This window comes from Mauremys reevesii, linkage group 2, assembly GCF_016161935.1.
Source record: "Mauremys reevesii isolate NIE-2019 linkage group 2, ASM1616193v1, whole genome shotgun sequence".
NCBI lineage: Eukaryota > Metazoa > Chordata > Testudines > Geoemydidae > Mauremys > Mauremys reevesii.
Window position 1 is genome coordinate 26,631,889 of NC_052624.1, and position 25,194 is coordinate 26,657,082.

Consider the following 25,194-nt stretch of genomic DNA (forward strand, 5'->3'; position numbering starts at 1 on the left):
GCAAATGCAGATGTCCTCTGTGCCATGCTTCTCAGATGATCTGCCACAGAAAAAGTGAGAAGGAAGAAAGTTTGAGTGCTAAACAACACTGGAAAACACTCTGATACAGTCAGTCTTGGGCACAAAGAATCTCTCTCAGGTTATGCCACTGCTGTGAAGGACCCAAAGAACCTACTTCTTGTCTACTATCGAAACTGCAGGAGTGATCAGAAATGCCCTATAATGGTTTATGTCCTTCCTTTCATACCAAACTAATGGTATATTATCACCAACTGCTGTTCCACCACCAAATCCCTCCCTTGCAGAGTCCCACAGTATCAATCCTTTCCCCAATATTATTCAACATCTATGTGAACTGTTAGGAGAGCCGGTGAGTCAAAGTGGATTTAAGTGTCAGCGGTATGCAGATGATACCCCACTTCCAGCTCCTTTACATTAAATATAAATAGGACCAGCTCCCAGCTTTCTCAATGTCCAGCCAAAGTGAGAGCCTGGAGGAAGAGCAGCTGGCTACAGCCATATACAAATGAGACAGAGGCAATATGGTAGGAAAACAGAAGCACTTTGAAGAACTTTCTTCTCTGTACCATCCCCCACTATTGAAAACATTTGCCAGCAGATCAGTAAACTGGTCATAGTCTGGGTCTTCTGGGCTCCTCAGGGCTATTGTATCCCTTAATTGCCAAGAAAATAGAAGTCCTAATCATGTTTGTTTATATTATATTTAGAGACATGAAGGAACTAAGTTTTTTGTTTGGAGGTTTGTTTTGTGACTTTGAAATATATTTAATTCTAGAACAGAAATAAATGAAAAAAATAGAAGTTTCCGGAAAGCTGAATTTCCAAAGGAAAAATATTGCATTTAAGGTCAATTGAAATGCATTTAAGGTCAATTGCAACATTTTTTTAATGAAATTGAAATGTTGCGGTTTGCTTTCGACCTTGCTGATTTTATATTATAATATGAAAATAAAAAATTGAAACAAAGTAATTTAAAAAACAAAACAAAATAAAAATTTTATGTTCCAAAAAGTTGAAATGAAATGTGGCCCCCCCACCACCGCGATTTTTGTTTGGAAATGAATTATGAAAAACAGCATGTTTATTGAGTAACATTTCACTTCCAATGAATCAGCATTTTCAGACAAAAAATATTCTGGCAGAACATTTCTGACCAGCTCTCTTTCAATTATTATAGTGATTGTCATATTTATTGTTAATATTTATTGCCTTCATACTTTAACATACAGTTTGAGTGAGAAAAGTTTTGAGCGATGTGTTTTGAGAAAATTCCAGTAGGTGGAGATAGAGAGCAACAACAAATATCTAGTACTCTCAAATAAAGTAGCCTGGTTTTCATCATCTCAGAGTTTGTGCGGTAAGTGACACCACTCGATAGAGAAGGCTGACTGATTTACTGCTACAACCACTGCCACCCTTAGTCTGCAATACTAGTAGACTCCCTGGTGCCTCGGTCCTGATGGTTCCATTGGCTAATCACACAATGGCAGCTGGCCTACAGGATGTTCCAGGACTGAGTGAGCTATTCTGATTCACTGGTTTGAGCTGAAGTGTTTAAAATCAGTAGCAGTGCTGAAATAACAAGTGAGACACAGCAGTAAAGAAGCTTTCTGAACACTCCTAACCTCACGGGAGTATATTTAGCATTTTGTTTGTTTTTGCCAGCAGACTGACAAACCAGTCAGGGTCACTTAGTTCATACTGCTTTCCTGGAGGCCGCAATGCTGTGAAATGTTGGTCCCTCGCAGGGAGATCTTATCTGGGAATAGTTCTCTGAGAAAACTTATGGCTTTGTTATTGTTTTATACAGTAAAAGAGGAAGATGAATCTGTGATGGGTGTCACCTTAGTGCTCTCAGTTATTTACGGTGGATGGATCCAGCAGGAATAATTATCTCATTTCCTCAGAGCCAATGAATAGTGACAAGCTTTATATTGCGTAATGACAGACGTTGGCAGTAGTGACGATCTGTGTACTGCGTAAAAACACCAGTGTTGACTGAATGTAAGGAAATCAGCAGAAAAATAGTGCCCCATAGGAAAAAAACAATAAAGGGAAAGAGATGCAGATCAGGATAAGTAAAGAATATGTCAGAGATCTTCTGACCAATTCAAATGATTTCAAATCAGCAGGGCCTGATGCTATTCACATGAAGTTACTAAAGGAATTAGCTAAAGAAATCTCGGAGCCACTGATGATAATATTTACAAACTCATGGATGACAGGAGAGGTCAGAAGACTGGGGAAGGGATAAGTAGTGCCCGAAAGGGCAAAAAGGAGGAACCAAGGAATTATAGACCAGTGAGCCTGACTTCAATACCTGGGAAGCTACTAGAGAAATGTATAAAATGTTCAATTACCTGCGAATATTTGGAGGATTCAGGGGCAATCACTAGCAGCCAGCATGGATTTATCAAGAACAAATTATGCCAAACCAGCTGGATTTCCTTCCCTGACAGGGTAACTGGTTTGGTGGATAGGGGGAATGCCATGTCCATAATATACCTGGACTTTAGCAAGGCTTTTGACACAGTCCCACATGACATTCTGATAAATAAGCTGGAGAAATGTGGGCTTGGCAGAACTACTATTAAGTGGATACATAACTGGTTAAACAGCCACAGACAAACAGTAACTATTAATGGATTGATGTCAGATTGGAAGAAGGTCTCAAGTAGAGTTACACAGGGATCTATTCTGGGTCTGGTGTTGTTTTACATCTTTATTAATTACCTGAATGTAGGAATAGAGAGCATAACTGATCAAATTTGCAGATGACGCAAAGCTAGGGAGTTGCCAACACTTTGGAGGATAGAGCTAAGATTCAGAGAGATCTAGATAAATTGGAGACCTGGGCTATAGACAATTAAATGAAATTGAACAAAAATAAATGTAAGGTTTAATTTAGGGAATTAAAACCAAATGCTAAAATACAGAATGGGGTTAACTGGCTTGGCTGCAACACTGCTGAGAAGGATCTGGGAATTCTGGTGGATCGCAACCTCAACATGAGTCAGCAATGTGCAAAAACAAAGGCAAATTCAATTTTAGGTTGCATTAACAGAGGCATAGCATTGGAGGTGATAGTACCACTCTACTCAGCACTGGTTAGGCCTCAGCTGGAATATTGTGTCCCATTTTGGTCACCAATGTATAGAAAGGATGTAGAGAAACTGGAATGTATTCAGAGGCAAGTGACAAAGATGATCAAAGGGATGGAATGCAAGCCACTGAGCAAACTGGGTATGTTTAGCTTGGAAAAGGGGAAATTAAGAGGTGACATAACAGTGGTCTTTGAATACTTGAAAGGCTGCCATAAAAAAGATGAAGACAAGTTGTTCTCTCGTGCCACAGAGGGCAGGACAAGATGCAATTGGTTCAAACTACAGCATAGCAGATTTAGATTAAATCTCAGGAAAAGCTTCCTAACTGCAAGAACAGTAGGACAATGGAGCAGACTTCCGAGGGAGGTTGTGAAATCTCCTTCACTGGTGGTTTCAAAAGGAAGCTGGCTAGCCATCTATCTTGGATGGTTTAGACACAACAGATCCTGCATCTTAGCAGAAGGTTAGACTAGATGACTCTTATGGTCATTTCTAACCCTATAATTCTGTGATTCTATAGGATTACCAGGAGTGACTGCGCATACCAGCAAATAGCAAAGAAGCTGGCAGCATTGCAAATTTACTGGACCACTGACTGGTACAGGGAGTGGATTACGCGGCTCAAGAGTGAGTACCGGAAAACCAAGGACCAGAACCACAACATGTTGACAACATGTCAGATTCATAAGGAGTTTGACCACATGCTGGGATGGTGCCCTGCTCGACCCAGAATCCACTATGGGGACTGATGGGAGCCAGCAGCAATACATTCTAGGTACATATTCGAGGAGCTGGTTGATACCCACTGAGGAATGTCCCGCTGCGGCACCTGCAGCAGACACAGAAGGGATGGTAACCATCCCATAGAGTGATAAGTTTCTGGCTCCATTCTAATGTTTATTAATATAGTAACTGGAAGGATTTCCACTCTATGAACCAATGCAAGAGTTATGGGACTGCCCATGCAAAATCATTTTCACAAGGACAACAGGGGGTTGAAATATTGTCCAGAAATGTGCTGTGAGGGGGGAAAGGATGGCTGTGGAGTTCTGAGTGTCTGCACACAGCCATAGAAAGGTAAGCCATGTTGAAGCTAACACAGCATCCTGTTGATTCCTTCGTGGCCTAAATGAGACAATAATCCTCTGTGTCTTCTTGTTTCAGGACCCTCGACCTCTACTGGTTGTAGTACCTCCATAGGTCAGCCACACTGCAGCAGAAGCCTGGGCCAACATACCTTCACGGATCATTCCAAGAGGAAGCATTTCCGTGATGAAGTTATGATTGAAGTGCTGGAGTGGGCCAACCAGCAGGTCCACTACCAAAGACAGAGGGACTTGTGGGTAGAGGAAAGGCATGCCAAGAGGAAAGGCTCAGGCTGGCTGCACAGCTTGAGGACAGGGTTTCAGGAACGGTAGCTAAGATAGAAGGACAGAGCTCAGCAAAAAGAACTATTTGAGTGGCTCATCTCACTAATGTCTGGCTCATCTCATTAATGTTTTGTTTTTATTATTTTTTCCGTAATGTTCTGTTGTTACTGGTGTTTTGGTACGGTAATGCAGCAGGCCTGCCTAGCAATGGGGAATGTTGTACTTTTCTAAGACATGTTTATCAATAAAGCTTTTTATTTCATCAATAAAGTTTATTGCTATCACTGCTTCACATCATGCAATGTGTATTCAAAATAACAAAGGCAAATATATGATCAGGGTCAATTAGGAATCAGTATGCAAAGACTATCCCTCAATACAGTTTTCTATAGCAATTAATACTTCAATTAATTCCTTACAATCCATACTGTGAATAACCCTACCCCTAATTTCATCAGTGCTCATGTCATTCATAAGTATGCTGCCTGGCACAAAACTCCCCACCCCTCCCCAAGCACTGACTTCCCCCCTCACCCCCCCATCACTGAGCTCTCCTCACTCCTGCACATTCATAATGGTACTTATAGCAGGAACAGAGAGAATTCTCTTGTGCCTCCTCCCCTGCAACCTTGTGTGTAGCCGACCTTGCTGTTTTCAGAGCTGAGTGTGAACTCTTTGAGTGCATGTGAGTTGCTCTGCCACCCTGACTGGTGACTTGAGTATTGAGCATTTGGTGTTTACCTGCCCTGCCTCACTGACTGCAGGACTGAGAGTTCACTGCGCGCTGTTCCTGTAGAACTGAATAGTCTTAATTAGGTTTTCTTTCTTTGCTTTCTCTCTCTCAAGTGGTCAGGTAAGGGTTAAATGTTTTAGCAGTTGCTATAGCTGATTGTTGCTAGTTTGAATGTATCATTCAAGCTGGCAGGAAATCTCTCACTGCACTGGCCATTGGAAAGCTATAAATAGTGAAGGGGGAGGTGAGTGAGGCCGGGGGAAGAAGGATCCGCCTGAGGAAGGCAGATTCGGATGGTGAATCCATCTCAGTCCATTGAGCTCCCCAGTCACTGTAGGGTCAGATATGCTTTGGCTGTTACAGATAGCTAGCTTATCGTCAGGGAAATGACTGTATGGTTTCCATTTGCTGTTAAATAAAGGTTTGAAAGAAGACTTAGACTCTGTGTAGTCAGCTCACACCACCACCAAAGAGTAAGTCCCTGGGAGAATCCTGGATGAGTTTGTAACAACACTATTCCCCCTATTCCACTGGGCAACACAAGACCATAATGTGGGAGCACAATGTGTCCCTGACTTCTGTTGCCTGGGTGCATCCAGCTCCAGCTGTGGTAGGGGCCCTTTTTGGCTGAGTGTAACAGTTCAGGAGCCCCTTGCTGTCTAGGTCCAGTCAGGGGGAAACGGCTCACCTTTGTTGTGAAGAGCACCACCACAGTAATGCACTGGAATCCAAATGGGTGTGTAGACAGGGCCGGCTCCAGGCACCAGAGAAGAAAGCAGGTGCTTGGGGTGGACAATGGAAAGGGGCGGCACGTCCAGGTCTTCGGCAGCAATTCGGCGGCAGGTCCCTCAGTCCCTCTCTTCCTCTTTGAGCTGCCTCCGAAGTGCCGCCAAAGAGGAAGAGAGGGAGCGAAGGACCCACCGCCGAATTGCCACCGAAGAATGGAGCGGCACAATTGAGCAGTCACTGAAGTGCAGCTGATCGGCTTTATCTTTTTTCTTTTTTTTCCGCTTCGCTGCTTGGGGCAGCAAAAAAGCTGGAGCCGGCCTTGTGTGTAGACATCTGCAACAGGCTTTCAATCTGCCAAATGCACATTCAATAACTATTCTGCACCTGCTCAGAGTGTAATTAAACCATCTTTTGCCAGGGCTTCTTAAATTAGGGTGCAGTTTCATAAGCCAAGGCAAAAGGGAGTATGTTGGTTTCCCCAGAATAACAGTGGGGACAGTAACTCCATTTATAACAATGTCATTTGATGGGAATAGTTGTCCCATCTGTCCATTAATTTAGACTCCTGATCAGCAAAAAAACCTGTCATCACAAACTTTCCCAGTGCAACCCATGTTGATGTTCATAAATCGCCCTCTTTGGTCCCCAAGGGTCTGCATAACAATGGAGTAATATCCTTTGCAGTTTATGTACTCATGCACTCCTTGAGAAGGGCAAACTATGGACATATGAGTCCCATCAATGGCCCCAGCACAGTTCGGAAACCCCATTCTCTCAAAGTCAGCAATTACTTCTGGAGTATTTTTTATTAACTAGGGGTATGGAACAGCTTCTATATGAGGCGAGATTAATAAGACTGGGACTTTTCAACTTGGAAAAGAGACGACTGGGGGAGATATAAGAGAGGTCTATAAAATCATGACTGATGTGGAGAAAGTAAATAAGGAAGTGTTATTTACTCTTTCTCATAACACAAGAACTAGGGGGTCACCAAACGAAAGTAATAGGCAACAGGTTTAAAACAAACACAAGGAAGCATTTCTTCACACAACACACAGTGAATTTGTGGAGCTCATTGCCAGAAAATGTCATGAAGGCCAAGACTACAACACGGTTCAAAAAAGAGCTACATAAGTTCATGGCAGATAGGTCCATCAATGACTATCAGCCAGGATGGGCAGGGATGGTATCCCTAGCCTCTGTTTGCCAGAAGCTGGGAATGTGCAACAGGATATGGATCACTCAATTACCTATTCTGTTCATTCCCTCTGGAGCACCTGGCATTGGCCACTGTCAGAAGACAGGATACTGGGTTAGATGGACCTTCGGTCTGACCCAGTATGGCTGTTCTTATGTTCTTAATGCCTGCCACATTGGACTGAACCACACATCTGATTGCCTCAAAAACTTCCGCCAACACTTTACCCATAGTAAACTTTCCAACATCAAACTAGTTTCAACAGACCTGTAGCATTCTGGGGTAGCTAGCTTCCATATGGCTAGAGCAACCCATTCCTGGGCCAGCAAGGGTGGCCTCATGAGTGTGTCTTGACTCTGAAGGTTAGGGACAAGCTTCTCACAAAGCGCCAGACGTGACTTTCTTCATGTGAAAGTTCTGGACCCAGTGCTGGTCATCCCAGGGCTGCATGACAGTAGGATCCCACCAGTTTGTGCTTGTGACCCTGGGCCAGAAGTGCCAGTCTACGAAGGGGGGCATCAGCAGCTATAGCGAGTGTCCAGCATCATCCAGCAGCAGCAGCAGCATCCAGTGCAAGTCTGCCTGCTGGGGTATTTCTCCTCCTCCTGCTCCATCATGAGCTGTGTCAGGTGCCTTTGATGCAGAGGTGATGCTTGGGGGGGGCATGCTAGGTAATGTGCACCCCCCGATTTCTCAGGCCACCTCTTGACGGGATGCCCAGCAGTGACAAGGCAGTGGCTCCCCATAGTGGCAGCACTCACTGTGTGTCTGTGCAGTGCAGGAAGGAAAGAAGCAGCAGGAATGCTGACTGTAGGCTGATCTCCCTGCCCCACTACATGGGGCTGCTTCTCCTTTCCTACTGCTGGAATCCCAGCGCTTCCTGCTGTCTATTTTGCAGACCGCCCACCCACTGAGGTGAATCAGGGGCACATCTTCAAGGTCAGGAAAAGGAGCTGCAATGTGGTGCTCAGCACCAAACGTCTCAGAGGGAACCCCGTCCAGCCTGAGAGACCAGAGGTGAGTGAGGTGAGCAGGCTGAGGTGGGAGAGTGGGAGAGGGATAGTGGACCCTGTTGCTGCTGCTTCAATGCATTGAAACAGGAGCACCCTCCAGTGTGCCTATCAAGGAGAAGGCAATTTGGAGGGGTCATATTCCCCCCCCCAACAAAAAGTGACTAATCATTCTCCAACTTCTTGTCAATTGAGATGAGCCAACCCCAAGCACCATCCCACTCTGGCACCTCCCACCTTGATGAAGCATGGGGGACTGTGCATCCCAGCTGTGTTGCCCCTTTTCTTGGCCTTGTTTTGAACACTTGCTAAATTGACTGAGGATTGTTCAGGAAGGGAGGGATGCCTGCATGCTCTGCAAGGGCTGGGCAGCCACAGGACAGGGAGCAGGAGGAGGTAGGGGAAGTAGTGTCTAGCGTGTGTTGTCTACATACATGTGCCTCCACAGAACCTTTGAGTTGTGCCGCCCCGCCCCCCCCACCCGCACACACACACGCTATCCACAGTTACATGTCACCTCTGCTTTGAGGTCAGAAAAAGCCAGAGAAGTTCTTGAAAATGTGCCTCCTCCATGTTGCTGACTCTGATAGCTGGGAGCACACAGACCAAAAAGACTGCTTGGCAGGTTGGCCAACTGTTCATATTTCTTGTAACATGTAAAGTGGACAGTCTAGGGAACACCGCAGTCAAAGGAGTAAAGCAGCCATGTTTTGGGAGCATGCTGGAGAGTCTGAGTTTCACTCGGGTCTGTGGGTTTTAGTGTGGACCCTGAAGCCTCAGGTTCAAGCCTGAATTAGAAAAACCTTAACATATATATGGTTAACAATCAGTGTAGATGCTCAAGCCCTGGATTCTCTAACTCAACATCAGCTGACTCAAGTCCCACTAACCCTGGGCTTACAGTACAGTGTAGACATATTCTAAGACCAGAGAAAGCCCAAGCTGGTGCAGCATACATATTAGGGGGTCCAGAAGAAAGATTAAATGATACCAGCTGTGTCTCAGGACCTTCTTAGACTCACTGGTGCTTACCTGTGCATTTGCCCCATTATGTAGCACCTCTTTGAATGTCTGAATAAAAATGATATTACACTGGTGGTCTTCTTGAGTTCTGTGGAGCTAGTGGCATGCATATTTTCAGGATCAAGGCCATAGTGATAAAAGATATTTGTTGGCATGTAAAAGATATTTCCAGTCATGTAAAAAATCCAGTGAATCATGTCATTTCCATAACACCATAATAACAGAATTTGGGCAACATGCCCCTAGAATAGATCTTGGATCAGTTTTCTAACATGAGATCAGAAAGTTTCCATCAGAAGACACAAAAGTGCTAGCCTTCTTCCAGCAGTTTGCTGTGAATTTTATGTCTGTTTTGTTTTCCAAAGTGGTGAGTGGAAATATTTAATTATCACTTGCTACTCACATTATCTCCGTAAGGGGGGCAACGTGTATTGCACCTGAGTTATGAACGTACAAGTCACTGAGCAATAGAACGCTGGTTTCCATTATGTCCTTCTTATCCTTTGGCAAGGTTTGCTGTTTCATTTCCATTTCCTACCCTTGCATTCTCAGTATTGCACTACAGTTCTGTAGAAGAGTCCATGCAACTTACCCACTTTGCTTGCTTGCTTTTCCTAAAGATCTGATTATCTTAGAATTTCCTTACATCCTCCTCTGATATAAAGGTAGTTTAACATGCCTCCAGTACTTCTGATTGTGTAACTAATCTCTCAATTGTAAAAAAAGATACACAAATGTCCCATCTCTCTGATTTACCCTGCTCTTGTAACTGTGCAAGAGATTTGAGCTTAGATTTGTCAACTAGACAGCCCAATCCTCTGTATGCTTATTTTTATCCTTCATCTTTTGTGAATTTGGGTATAACATTTGGAATGTGATACAGTGTCGTCATTATTGAAATATCCCTTGAAAGTACTAGTCATTTTCTCATATCATTTTCAACATTCTGGCAATCCACAGATAATTTCCTACAATTTTCTTTGAGATTTGCATGACCAATAAATGGTAGTTCTTTTAGCGGTATTAAATGCCTATAACCTCGTTCAGTGCATATATATATATATATATATATATATATATATATATATATATATGCGCAACAAACCACAGCACATGCTTTTTTAAAATAATACTAAAGCTCAAAATATGTATACGGTTTGCTTAAGAAGAAACCAAGGGAATATATATCTATCAGGTTTTAAAGCCTGAAAGCTGTTTCCCTTTTCTCAAGGTACATTTTTGTGGGTGGTCCTGGGTGTTGCTGGGTTAAAGAGCACTGAAGGTCTCCATTGAAACAAAGTTGTCTTTAGTGTTCAGTAGCCTAATTCTTTTTAAATAAAAAAAGGAAAATTCATTTGTAGATGTGTGGATCCCAGACAGCTTGTTTATTCTCCTAGTCTATCTGTGATCATAAACCCTAGGTAAATATTTGCTCTTCCAAGATTAGATTTAAAATACTTGCATTTACAATCAATTAAAACATTGATGACTGGTGCATGGACTGTTGTATGTCATCATTGACATATCATAATGTAAAGATAAGAGTTAGATAGAAGGAAGTCTGTATTGAGTAAGGATCTGGTCTGTTTCTGGAATGAGCAGTGAATGTGGCAGATATATTTGGATACTTTAGCACTTCTATAAGCTCAATGCAGTTTGACATTATGAGACTCTCCAAGTGTAATTATTTTTCTGTTTTCATTTGCTTTCCAAAAATGCCCTTATTTCACAGCGCTGCACATGTTTACTGAAGAACAAATACACTTTTCTTCTTCTTATATGATTTATTGACTATTATACACTGAACACTTCCAAATTATTTCCAAAGGCCATAAAGTAGCAAGATAAATAGTGAGAAACAAATGTATGATTTAAATTATAGAATTCAGTTGTTGACTCTAAAAAACAGAAAATTCAGTATTAATGCTGTATTTCTTTGTGACATTTAAGGTTTTCAGACTAAATGCAAAAAGGTCTTTTTATTTCTCTATCCTGCATTAGTCCAAAGGGATTAGCTTAATACATGGGGGATATTTATGATGCAAGGAATAAAATAGTCCTTCAGTAGTTCCAAACCTGCAATAGTGCTGCACTTTTGTATTTGCTTTCATGGTCTTGTTGATTAAGTCGATATATGTGAATTTACTGATTCATTGCCTAGAGCAGAATGTGTTTTTACAGTCATTGTAATAGTATAGTAAATATTAGGAGATAATGTTTATATAGTATGGGCCATATCCTCAGCTGGTATAAATCAGCTTAGCTCTGTTGACTTCAGTACATTTACCGTGATGAATACCAGCTGACAATCCAGACGTGCGTGTGTTTGTACGCACACACATACTCATTCTACACACACACACACACCATACATAGACCTAAATTTTCAAAAGTGATTATTAATTTTGGTAGAAGCAGCAAAGAATCCTGTGGCACCTTATAGACTAACAGATGTTTTGCAGCATGAGCTTTCGTGGGTGAATACAGGATTCTTTGCTGCTTCTACCAAAATTAATAATCACTTTTGAAAATTTAGGTCTATGTATGGTGTGTGTGTGTGTGTAGAATGAGTATGTGTGTGGGTATTCACCCACGAAAGCTCATGCTGCAAAACATCTGTTAGTCTATAAGGTGCCACAGGATTCTTTGCTGCTTCTACAGAACCAGACTAACACGGCTACCCCTCTGATACTATTAATTTTGGATGCCTCCATTTTTGATTTCACAAACTGAGACCTGTCATAAACAGACCCCTTTAAGGTATGTCAATTCAAACACCAAAATCACTAGCTATACTTGAAAGTCGAGGCTATAATTTATTTTTTGTAATAACACTTATATTCTCAAGAAAGAACAGACATTGCATTTCTTAAGCATTTTATTTATCTTTTTCTCAGTTTCAAATCCACAATTTTTTTAACATACAAATTGAAGGGTATTTGCTTTACAGCTTTAATATACAGAAAGTCGGCATGAGCCAATCACTCAGTATTAAATTCAGTTCAGTTCAATCCATTGTGGTAGCAGTGCTAGATCTGTGAGTCTGTTGAATAAAGTAAAGGTGAAATCAGATTATATTCATTGTCCCACACTTCTTCCCCCATTTGCGAAACCATATTTTTTCACGTCACCATCTCCAGCTTCCTCATCTTATATTTCTCCTTTCTAAATTCAGCAACCTACCTTATCTTTCTCTCCCATTGCAAAAAAAACCAACCACATTTCCTCCTTCTTAACTCTCTGCATTGGCTCCTTCTCTTCTTCTGTATCAACTTCTCTTCCCTTTAAAAGCACCCGCCACCTAATTCCAAGCTATATTTATAACCTATTTTTTCCTGCACTCTATCCCACTAACTATTCTCTACCCAAGATTCTTCACTCATTATTTCCTTCTTCCTCTCCTGACTGTGTGTATTCTTTCAGAGCCTTCCAAATCCATCTCCAGTCTCCTCTTTCAATCATTCCTAAAAAGCTACCGCCAGGTAATATAGTCTGCACGTAATTCAGCTGATGTTCACTTGCATGGACAGAACTGCATGTGTTTGTTATGCCATCAGAAAGTAAACCCTTCAAGGCTAAATCCTTGTTTTCTGTTTTTGATGTGCATGTTCTTATTACTGTGAAGTAAAGTTAGCTGGGAATTTTCTGGAAAATGTTTTGGGAAATATTTTTCATCAGAAAATTCTGTTTTGCTAAAATGTTCTTGGGAAAGGGCCTCTTTCAATGAGTCTCCAGATTTAAGAAAAATGTTTTAAGTTTCAAAATTGTCAAAACATATTATTTTGACATTTTTAACAAGGATTCATTTTTGTTTAGTTTGAAATGATTTTTCATATAAAATTTTGGTTAATTTATACCAAAAAAAGGTAACAATTTTAAAAGATCAAAATCTAAACAAAATGTTTTGAAACAGTCACAATGAAAAATGTTGCTTGACCCATTCCAACTTTTTTTTTTCTTGGATTATTGGTTCACAAAAATGTTTGAGATTTTGACTTTGCTATAGGAAAAAAAATCAAAATCTCAAAAATTCTCATAGGAGGGAAAACAGTTTCTTGGACAGCTCTAATATAAATCACCATATACAACCCTTTTTAATCCTCATGTTGAGTCTTTGATCCATTGCTTGCCTTTGAAACCATTGACCTTTACATACCATTTTGTTGCTGAAGTTGCAGACACTAGCAGGGATAGGTGAAGTGGTGTTTAAATGTTGCAGTTCTTTCCTTTTTAGGAGACCAGGGTTTATGTTGGATGATGGAATTTCTCTATCAAAGGCTTCTGCATGGAAGATGGCGTAATAATGTTCTATTCCTATAGAAGAGATAGTTATTTGCACTGATACCATTCCTATGCTAGTGACACAGTGCTCTACACAACTTTTTGATTTGATCTGGATGAGGCCATCTCCCAGTTATCCTGAGATTGGGACTTGAATAAGGCCTAGCTTGCAGAAGCTCAGTTGAAACTAGGTAGAGTTTAGGCTGGTATGTTGGAGGAAACAGCCAGAGCAGATGCTGAAATCAGTATTTACTTCCTTGATTGAAAGGATGTGTCTTCCTTTTATTTGCAATGTGTACAGTCCAGGGATCCTGTTGGATCCAAAATGTCAGGTCAATATGGAAGGCAAGTGCATCTTTTTTCTATCTTTGGCTGGAAAGGAGAAAGAAGACAGTGAGCCTAATTTTCAGAAGTGCTGAGCACCTAAAATTCCATCTAAAGTCAAGGAAGCAGTAGATGAAAATCAGACCTTGTGATTCCTGCCTTTATCAATTTAAGGCTGGATTTACCGTACCGTAAATAGGCAGCACCTAAGGACTACTTGGAGAATGTGGCAACCTGCTTTCTTAGTTGTCTGTCTTGTAGGATGCATGTGAAACCCTGTGATTTGAATCCTGTGTTGGCCCTCAGTTTTTTTCCTAGACGTAATTCGAGGTTTTGGTTTGATCTATACAGGCCTCTATTGTCTGGATCCTGTTAAGCAATTCTTCTCTCCTTGTGTGTTGTCTCAACAATTCAGATTAGCTGAGTCCTCCAGATCAAAAATCAAGCACATGGTTTAGGGTCCTTATTTCTGATCTGACAAAGCCTAAATCTATTGAGCTTCAAAACACATTGGAAGGTCCATGTCCGACAGGGGATGTTTCAAATAGGGATTAGTTCTGTTTGTGGTGGGGATTTTGTTAATGTCTTTAATTAGGATGTTGATGGAATCCTTCAATCCCAATTGGGTCAATTTGTGATATTGGCTTTGCTATTTAATTAATGTGCAGAATATATGTGCTGCATTTAGGAATATACAATAAGTGTGTGTGTGTGTGTATATATATATATAAATGCTGATTAATAATAAATTGCAAACCCTTTTTAATAATTGCAAATGCTCCAAAGCAATGTCATTTTTAAATGCACCTTTAAAAATGCTGAAAAGCTATTTGGCTTAAAATATTTTGGTTAATGAAAAAAACTTTGAGAAGCATTCTTATTTTAAAAGAAGATTTTTATTACAATTTTTAGAATTACAATTGTCCGTGTTTATCTATGGTATCTTGTAAGTTTGTTTTTATTTAACAGTATTAAATAAATTGATTGCACCTTCTATATTTCTATTAATTAATGAGTGCTAAGAATCATTGTGAGACAAGGAGGTAAGATGAACAGCCCTCATGGTATCAATGTCACAGCCGCCTGTCACATCTGCCAAAATGCAGACTGAAAGTTACTATATAAAATAGTGAGATACATTATAATGAAGACTTAAGGGAGAAAAAGAGATAAATGCTGGCACTTTTAAATATCTATTTCAGCCCTTGCAGAGTTGATGCCTGCAAGTGGGTGTAGCTGTCAACTAATATTCTTCGAATAACTTTATTACCTAGGGAAATCAGAGATTCCAGCATTTATTTTATTTTCACATTATTGAAAATAATATACTCACACTCTATATTACATACACTGCACACACACAACATATTGTGAATGTGTATATATAATGTACAGTGATTAAAGTCTACTTTATCTGTAGTGTAAACATCTGCAAAAGAGCCATCGATCTTTGGTATTTCATTTCCTCATTAATTTTGAATAAAGACCACAGACTGATCCTTCTGTGTGGTTTGGCAGCACAAAGCAGCCGAAAACTTACTTTAACCCACTGGTGTAAGAGGAGCCCTTATGTTGGTTTATTTCACCTGCCTGGCTACCAGCATAGAGTCAACAGAGCACCCCTCTGATCTCCAACTTTCCTACTTATGGCTTTTGAGATGCCACAGCCACAGAGAGGCTCAATGGCTCCTTTCTCAACTGCCTGTCAATCAACTGTTCAGCAGGAAATAGAAGCCACTGCCATGCTCTACTGGACAGCTGCTCAGCAGAGATAGGTGAAAAGCCAATTGGATGCTTTGCAGCTGCTGGAGCAATGACCATGATGATCTGGACACAGGGGTAAGAAGCTGCCACCCAAGTTCTCCAGCCTTTAGCTCCGAGTTCAGTTTCTGCTCCCTCTCTTTAGTGTCCTGGGGGCACCACCTTTTCCTGTTCTCCTGATCAAACTCTTGGGAGAACTATCACAATCTTATCATGTGAAGTTTGGGAGCTTCCTCAGGCACCTGCAGCGATGGCATAATGTCTAAGTATAAATTATGAGTTAAAATGTGGGGTTACAGAGTGGATTTAGGAGCTACGTGGGGGATTTAAGAAGCAGTCAGATACCACAGCAATGGGTTCTGCAGAAAAAACACTGTCCCAAAAGCTACAGGTCTTTCAGTAAGATCTGAAATGGTAAGAATAGCAATGGGCCATCACCCAGTGCATACCTTATTGTGGTTTACCCTGATACCTGCTGCTTCACAATATTTCTCAGTACTATCCTTCTTCAGAAACACTTCTGGGCGCCTTTTGAATTTCTAATTAATAATCACCTTCCTTGTTGCCATATGTTTGTTTTCCCTTCCATGAAATCACTCTTTGACTTCCCTATCTCCTTCCTCTTGTTCTGTCATCTCTGGAGAACTGATCCTTGATTTTGTTTCCCTCTCTATAGATAGAAGCAAAAGAACTATTTAACAATTCTGCCAACTCTAGTCCCCAGGGCACATCCTGAGTGAAATGAGCTGTTCAAAGGAGACATCCACCTTGTATAAATGTCTTCTGTTTGTCTTCTATACTTTTGTTTTCTGCTCTACTCAGCCATATTATTTCCTGTCACTTTTTAAGTTTTCTTTTAGTCATTTCTTTTACATGGATGAATTTTGATTGTAGCCTCCTTGACTGTATCTCAAGGCGTTTTCTTATGTTACTGAATCCCAGCCAAATCTCTAACCCGTTTCACATTCATTCAAGTAGCTAATACCGTCTTACTAATGAAGTAAAAAATAATACTGTAGTGCACAAAGAGGTTGCATAGCTTCCTGCCTGATTAATATAGTGGTTAAAAATTCAAACTAACATCATAGGATGCTCTGTTTTCTGAATTTACAGGAACTATTTAGATCCCTCTGTTTTAACAAAGAGCTCTAGATATAATTCCTAAAAATGTAAACTGTTGCCAAGTCTTCCAGCTACAGTTTATCAAACCAGTCAGGGTTTTCCAGTTCAAGCTTTTATCTTTCTGCCAAATCCAGTTTTGTCAATAAAAGCTCATTGAAGCACCATTTTAGCCTAGAAGAAATGTATGTTACAAATTGCACCTGTTATTGTATATTAGTTAATTTCAATGAAAGGTATGTAGAACTCTCACCTCAAATGTTCAAATAATCAGTAAGGGCCAGTTACTCACCTGAGGAGTCCCTATCACTCAATGAATTGCTGCTCACCAATGTGAATTGTAGGTTCACAATCTGGCCCCAAAACAAATCTGCTTGGACTCAGGCTTTGGAATTCAAGTTACCTCTGAAATATTCATAACTTTTGTTTTATAAATAGAAAATAGTATCTTAAGGATTTATGCAGTGAAATGTCAGCTCTGTAAAAATTAAATAGTTTCCATCCATGGAATATAAACTGAATGTTTGCATTTGTAGCATGAACACAGTGATATGGTAAAAGCAGAGAAACTCAATCTAACAAAATATTTTTGTCTTTCTATATAGAAAACCATCAACCTAATCATTCAAGAACCAGATTTCAAATCCCATCCAAACTTCTAAAGAACAGGCTGCCAGGCTATGGAAGCAAGTTCTATGGCCTTTGGCTAATGTAAGTGGTGCATTACATTTTGTTTGACTGGTGCTTTAAGTAACTTTCTGAACAAGACAATTCTACATATCTAATTACAGCACTGGTGTCAAAATTGCTCCAGCTGTCCAGAAGGTTTTGCTATTTTATGATGTAATAACCAGGGTGTTATTAAATCACACATCATCTGGATTTTTTACTCCAATTACACAAAGATCCCATGGAGATATCTGGTGATGGATTTCCTGCATTTCTCTCAGTGAAAAAAAAATCCACTCTTAAAGTTAATTCCGCAGATTTTTTTAACAACAAATCTACATTTACATTTGAATCCACTTTTAAAAACTGGCCTATCAAAATAAAACCTGTTAGTAAGCTGGTTAGCATGTGTAATTAGTTGAAACATTCTTTAAGTGGAAAATCAAATTCACACGTTAAACACATCAGTTACCTTCTAATTAATATTTTTTTAAAACGAAGAGAGGAAATAACCTGGAAACAATAATGAAGGATTTAAACTCAGCAGTCTGAAAAAAGGCCATCAGTATTATGTACTATTATTGAGAAAGACTGTATTTTCCTAACATTATTTTGAAAACTGTTTTGTTATGGCCGTAGAATATGATGTTCTTGATTTAAAAAAAAGACCACAAAGAGTTAACCAGTCTGAACTATCTACTTTACCATTACAATGAAAGATTCCACAGCCCTGATCTTACAAAGACTTACGTGCATGCCTATCTTTAAGTATTTTAAATTTACTTTGACTTCAACGAGACTACACATGAGCTTAAAGATATCAGTATTGCCAATTCTTGTGATTATATCAGAATTCTCCTGATATTTAGTGTTTGTCTTCTTGTAATCATATTCTTACAAAATCATTTAAAAGAGTTTCTAGCTCTTATGACTGTGGAGAAAAGCTCTAACTACTTCTGTTGGAAGGCTATTGATTAATATGATATTTTATCTGCACTTCAAAAAGTGGATTTGGTCTTTCAGTCATTAAAAATATAGGCTCATTTGATTGGAAGCTGACATGTGGCTGCTTATGACCACCTACTCATACCAGAGAAGGCACCAGACAGATATTAGAAGATTCTGACTTTCAATCACTGCTGACCTTGGGAAGCTTAGAAACCGCTGTCTTGGAGGAGAGTGGCTCCATTTTTGAAAGAAGTAAGTTACTCAGCTGTAAAGAACTTAATGCAAGGAGCCACTGTAGCTAACTTAAATATTGCAGAAAAAGGGAATAGTGACTGTATTAACTCACACAGAGAGAGCCAGAACTAGAACCCTGGTTCTTCAGATTCCAATGCAGAGTCCTCCTCTATCTGAGTTAGAGGAGAACTACAAAGTAATGCACATTGGGAAAAAATAATCCCAACTATATAAAATGATGGGTCTTGCCACTCGAGAAAGAGACCTTGGAGTCACCATGGCTAGTTCTCTGAAAACATCCGTTCAATGTGCCGTGTCAGTAAAACAGAATGTTAGAAACCTTTAGAAAAGGGATAAATAATAAGATAGAAAGTATTGTAATGCCACTATATAAATCCACGGTACGCCCACACCTTGAATACTACATGCAGTTCTGGATATATTAGGGATATAGAACAGCTTCTATATAAGGAGGGAGATTAAATAGACTGGAACTGTTCAGCTCATAAAAGAGATGACTAAGGGGGGATATGAGCGAGGTCTATACAATCATAAAGTGCGTGGAGAAAGTAAACAGGGAAGTGTTATTTACCCCTTCACATAACACAAGAAGTAAGGTTTATCCAATGAAATTAATAGGCAGCAGATTTAAAACAGACAAAAGGAAGTACTTCACACAACACACAGTCAACCTGTGGAACTAAATTGCCAGAGGATGTTATGAAGGCCAAAATTATAGCTGGGTTAAAACAAGAATTAGATAAGTTCATGCAGGATGGGTCCATCAATGGCTATTAGCCAAGATTGTCAGGGACACAACCCCATGCTCCAGGTGTACCTAAACCTTGACTGCCAGAAGCTGAGACTGAATGAAGGAACGGGGAACTTGATAATTATCTGTTCTGTTCATTCCTGTGACAGGGTTCACTCACCACTAGTAGTGCCTCCTCCTGATCTGGGGATTAGCTCTGGCCAAGCATTGTGCTCTCCTCCGGAGGTGTCTCTCCTGTCATCCTCTCACACCCTCTGCAGCTCAGGTTGTTCATTACTTGCCCCTCCAGCCACATCACTATGCATGTTTCCCCTCAAGGGGTATCAAAATCCCATTATACCAAATGGCAGTGTTTCCTTCCCTGCTCTGACCATGCCATTCCGCCACTGGCTGGTAGGGGAACCCGGGCCTGGCCTCTACTCCGGGTTCCAGTCCAGGGACCCTATCTCTAGCAACAGTGGCCTCTCACTCTCAGATCATGTTGCTCTTCCCCTGGACTTCTTCCTACCTCAGAGCTCTACCTTCTGGTTGCCCCCCGTCCCTTTCCTTGGGTTTGCCAGCTCAAGCTCCCTCCTCTCAGGGAGTGACTGCAGACTACTCCCCTGCAGCCTCTTCCTGCTCTCAGTTCCTGGGCTCTATACAGGCCCCTCCTGTGCCTGTCCAGCTGAGCCTCAATCAATTCCCTGCTCCATGGCTCCTCCTTGAGGTGCAGCCTCAGCAGTTAATTGGCCCACTTAGCCATCTTAACGCCTTCAAGTCTTGTGTGGTGTAGACACCCCATCACAATTTCCACTGAAGCATCTGGTACTGTCCACTGTTGAAAGACAGATACAGGGCTAGATGGGTCATTGGCCTGACCCAGTATGACCATTCTTATGTTCTTATGCTGCAATAACAGATCCCTTATCTTGCCTGTGAGTCAGGCAATACGGCACACACAAAGTCAGGACAAAACACAAATCACTGGAATACATAGTGTACACACCTAAATGCTAATACATACCCATCCCCTTGCCCTGCCTCCACAGCATTAGCAAAACCATTTCTTCCTATGCACTAGTTTTCTCATCCCATTCCCAGCCTCCTATCCCTAGACCTTTTCCCCTGTATCCACAGAGACAGAGAGAGACTGGGAGTAAAAACAGAGAACCAAAAAAGTAGGTATGGGAAAGCTAATTTTTCCAGACTTTGAACTTACTCATGGTTCTGTATGTACAACAGACCTGGAAATTTTTGAGTACTGGGCTGCTGCATTTTTATTGTCTTTTATTTCCCTGGAAGCAGAGCAAAGAGTTGCTTTCAAGCAAGAATCATTGCTTGCTAGTACAGCCTTATGTTACGACAGTAATAAATGTTTTTAACTTTAAAAGGGAGAAAGTATGGTCTCTGTTCGGGAGTCAGGAATCCTGGGTTCTGTTGCTGTGGCAAGCAGGGCCCAATCCTGAACCCTTTTACTCACACAAGGAGTCTTCATTTACGTGGGTAATTCCCACCTACTTCACTGAGTAAAAATTACTCATTGGAATAAGGATTTAAATGTTCGGGCCCTTGCTCCCTTCTTAGAGATTAATAATGCAGACCTACTTCAGGGATTCCATGCCCAGTACTTCTACCCAGCCACCTGCCGCCCCACCTCACAGCACCCACACCCAGGATGTGTGGTGACCTCACGTAGCCATATTACTCCCCAGTGTGGCTGTGTTAGGGAGAGACAAAGTTTTGCCCTTTGTCAATCTAATAATTTGTAAACAACTATGTATTTGCAGTAAAAACAATAGGTGAGTTCTTAAGATAGTACTGCCACTGCCTGCCCTGTAACCTTGGTGCTGTGTGGCTATGGTTAAGATCCCTGACAGCAGTAGCCAGCCCACAAGCATCAGATCTCACCCTGTCTCTTTCCAGCCCAGGTACTCTTTCCAGGGTGGCACCAACAGTCCTTCCAATCCCGAGTCTCCCCAAATCTGCTTTCCTGAGTTCTCCACTGCCAGACACTCAAACTTCACCCCTCTGGTTTGTCACCTCCAAATGCATTAAACTAGCCCCTCCCTCTACCCCACCCCCCACCCCCAGTTATCAGCTCTCTGTCATACACACTCCGCCCAGCTTGCATACACAGACCTGCTGGGGATGAAAATGAACAAAACATTTACTAAACAGAAAAACTGCAGATCCAGAAATAAACTAGTAAGGCAAAGCAAAGAAAAACAAAAAATAAACGAAGATGCAAACTCGGGCTTTACACTTTCATATTAGATAAAATCCCTTTTCTAATATGTTGCCTATCACTTTAAAACAGTTTCCCAGCATACCCCTTAGGTCTAGGGAGGGGAGCAAGGGTTCACAGGGCTCTGGCCACGAGACTGTCCCACAAGTTCTGGATAAAAAAAACAAAACATCAGTTCCAAGCCTGCCCTTTAAAAAGCTTTTTCCTTTCTCCATCCACCCTGTCTTACATGGAAGAATTACTGAAGATTATATGCTTCAAAAGAAATGAAGCATATGTTCATAGATTTGTAGCCATAGATTTTAAGGCCAGAAGTGATCATTAGATCATTTTGTCTGGCCTCCTGCATAACACAGAACATCCAATTTCTCCCATTTACCCTGGTATTGAGCCCAGTACTTGTGTCTGACTAAAGCATGCCTTCCAGAAAGGCATCCATTCTTGATTTCAGGATATCAAAAGATGGAGAAAGCACCATTTCCCTAGATAGTTTGTCCTGCTGGTTAATCGCCTGACTGAGAAAAAATATGTGCTTTTATTTCTGATGTCCATTTTACTATGACAAAGTCCAGTGTGTCCAGCTTTAAAAGTAGCCTGCCTATTGTCAAATCTCATTTCCTCACTGAACAATGAACCATGTTTTATATATTCTTGGCAGTCTGTTAAAACCCACATTTCCCTCTGTGCATACTGACACCTCTTCAGTGGCTAAATATGAGTGATTTAAGACAAGTAATTACTTTGTGAAGACAAATGATTGCATTCCATTGCTCTGGCTGTTAAAAGTGAGGCCGCAAACTGACTCATATGTAAATTGTTTTGATAATTTTCTTTTTGTTTATCTGAGTTTGTCATACTATTTGAGCAGATGTGTTCAACTACCATTTTGGGATTTCAGCCATGTATGGCATATAAATGGTGGTAATTGCTTTTGGGGACAATCATTCAGGCAATATCTATCACTGACTTCTGATAGTGTACAACACTAAACATCCTTCCAATAGAAGGTTGAAAGATAACACTGGACTAAATTCCCTGCTGACAGAAAGAATTCAACCCGGTTTACTTAAATGGAGTTTACAGCAGCAGCAGCCAATCTGTACAAATTTCCCTCCACATTGTTCTACATTAGCTTTCCAGTAAGAACAATGCATCCTGGTTGTTTGCTAGTTCAATTGCATTGCTGTATAGGCTACACTCATTCATTGTGCTAAAACCATAAGACTTACTTCTCCTTAATGATCACACCACTTCAGTGTTGTTTCTGGTCTGTCCATTGGCTTCCTGTCAGGTTTCAGATTGATTTAAAATGTTTACTATTGACTTTTAAGGTATTTAGGGGTTTGGACCTTTCTACATCATTCAAAAGCTTATTCCCTATAGGCAAAGAGGAGCTCTAGTTTTCCCTCACTGGCTTGTTATGGTCTCTAAGTTTTTGTTTTAAGGTTTTTGGCTACAGGGCATTTTTGTGTTATGCAGTGCACCACACCCTTAGAATCCTGTCATTCCTGACATCCACCCAGCTGAATCATTGACTGCTTTTTCAACTCAAGGTTTAAAATCTATTTTCTCTGGTTCACTTCTGCTAATGAGAATTAATGTGGTAGTGTGCATTGTTACTAAGGTAAAATTCAGTCCGAATTCAAAGAATCTATATACACTCTGAACCACTTTAGTGGTTTGACATCCATAAGCATGTATGGAATGTCACTCAGGTGGGCCTCCACATACTCTATAGATGAGGGCTTCACTCTGGCATCAAATAGACCAGATCTGAGAGAGTGTAGGGATGGGTGGGGACTAACAGAACCACTCTTAAGTGGGTTAAGCAGTCCAAAACCTATGCATAGATGGCACTGAAGCATATGGGCTGATACAGAAGCAACAGAGGTGGTCTCTGGCAGGGGTTTATTATTATTTGTGTTACACTGTCAACTAGAGTCCCCATTGACATCCAAGTACTATTGTAGGCATTACAAATACAAGACAGTCCCTACCCAGAACAGCTTACTGTTTAAATAATGGGGGAGGATTCCATTCCACCATCCCTTGAAGAAATTTCAACACAGAAATGGATTGATTACTCAGGATTTACAGTGAGAGGAATGAATTTCATTGTAAATGCAGCAAGATACCTCAGTCCCATGCACTATAAAAGAAATTGTGTTCTGCACTACATAATCCAAAAAGAACTTCTTCAAATTTAACCTATAAAGCAGTCTTTGAAAGTAGTAATCAAAATTTGAGCTGTTGAAAACTGCAAACATTGCAAAACAAAAAAATCCTAATTTTGCAAAGATAAATCAATCTTTTGCAAGATTTTCTATTATATTTTTATGAATATTTTTACAGAAATGTTTTGTTCACTGAAAACCCAATTTCCAATATGAAAATTAGTTTCTAGTGAACTGAAAATAATATTTTTATAAATGTTTTCAATATTTTAATTAAATATCACAGAAAATTTCACAAAATACAAAACATTTAGAAAACACCTAACATTTGTAAAAAAAAAATTGCAAAAAAACAACTATTTTTGATTAAATATTTTCTATGACGGGTTGTTTTCCAAGCAGCTTTAATCAAACCATTGCTTAAATATCATATGTCATGAATGTAGATTCAAATTGCACTTTTTAAGTCATCTTGATACATTCACATCTACTACCAGATTTTTCCATCACACTCAACCAGTTGTGTTTTACACACATTGCAAAGTTGTATTACACCAAAGAGAATCAGCTAATTCATACAGTAGATGAAAAATTGTATTCCTGCTCTAGACTAGTATAGCACTAGACTTTCACTTAGTTTTCTCCCAAATTATCTGGTCATTTCCATTATACAAATGTGTAGCAGCTGTACTTCTCCCATCATGACTAATATAAACCCTCTCAAATCCATCCTGCTTTCACAGCCTCCCTGAAGTTGTACTCAATTGATTAACTGCAATCAGTTTATCACAAAACCATTAATTTAATTTAGCAGTCTGCAAATGCTTCAAATGAAATTCTGCAGCTACCATTCTTGGCCTTGTAATAATTAACCACATTTGCTACACTTACACATCTATTCAATGACAACACGCAGTAAGTTGGAGATAAGACATGCTTTCACATGCTTAATCATATTTACAAATTTTGAATTATTTGCCAGCTCTCTTGTTACTATTGTTTATTTCCATACAGCATTATCACCAAGTAAGTATTTCATCAAGTGAAGAGAAAAATGTAATAAATGGCATAAGGTAGGATAACTTTATTTTACATTTTGCTCTCTTTGCTATTTCTTATCAAACACAAGATTTCAGAAGACATCTAGTTTAATGTTCCTTTATTTTCTTTCACCTCTTTCTTGTGTTAGAGTAACACCTATTTTGGGTCCTCCGGTGCTATGCACGATACCTACACATAGTAAGAAAGTGTCCCTCCCCCAGAGAGTTTACAATTTAAAGAGACAAAACAGTGGTAAGGGAAAGAGTCACAGAGAGGTCAAGCAGCTTTGGATTGACAGCAGGACAGAGGGGTGGGATTAGAACGCTAGTCTCTTGAATACTAGTACAATACCTGATCTACTGGATAATGCAGCCTCTCCACACTTTCACTCTTTTTTGTGCCTATATAGGGCAGCACTGTGGCTGACAAAGGTCCTAAGTCTCAGGGAACTTCCCTTTC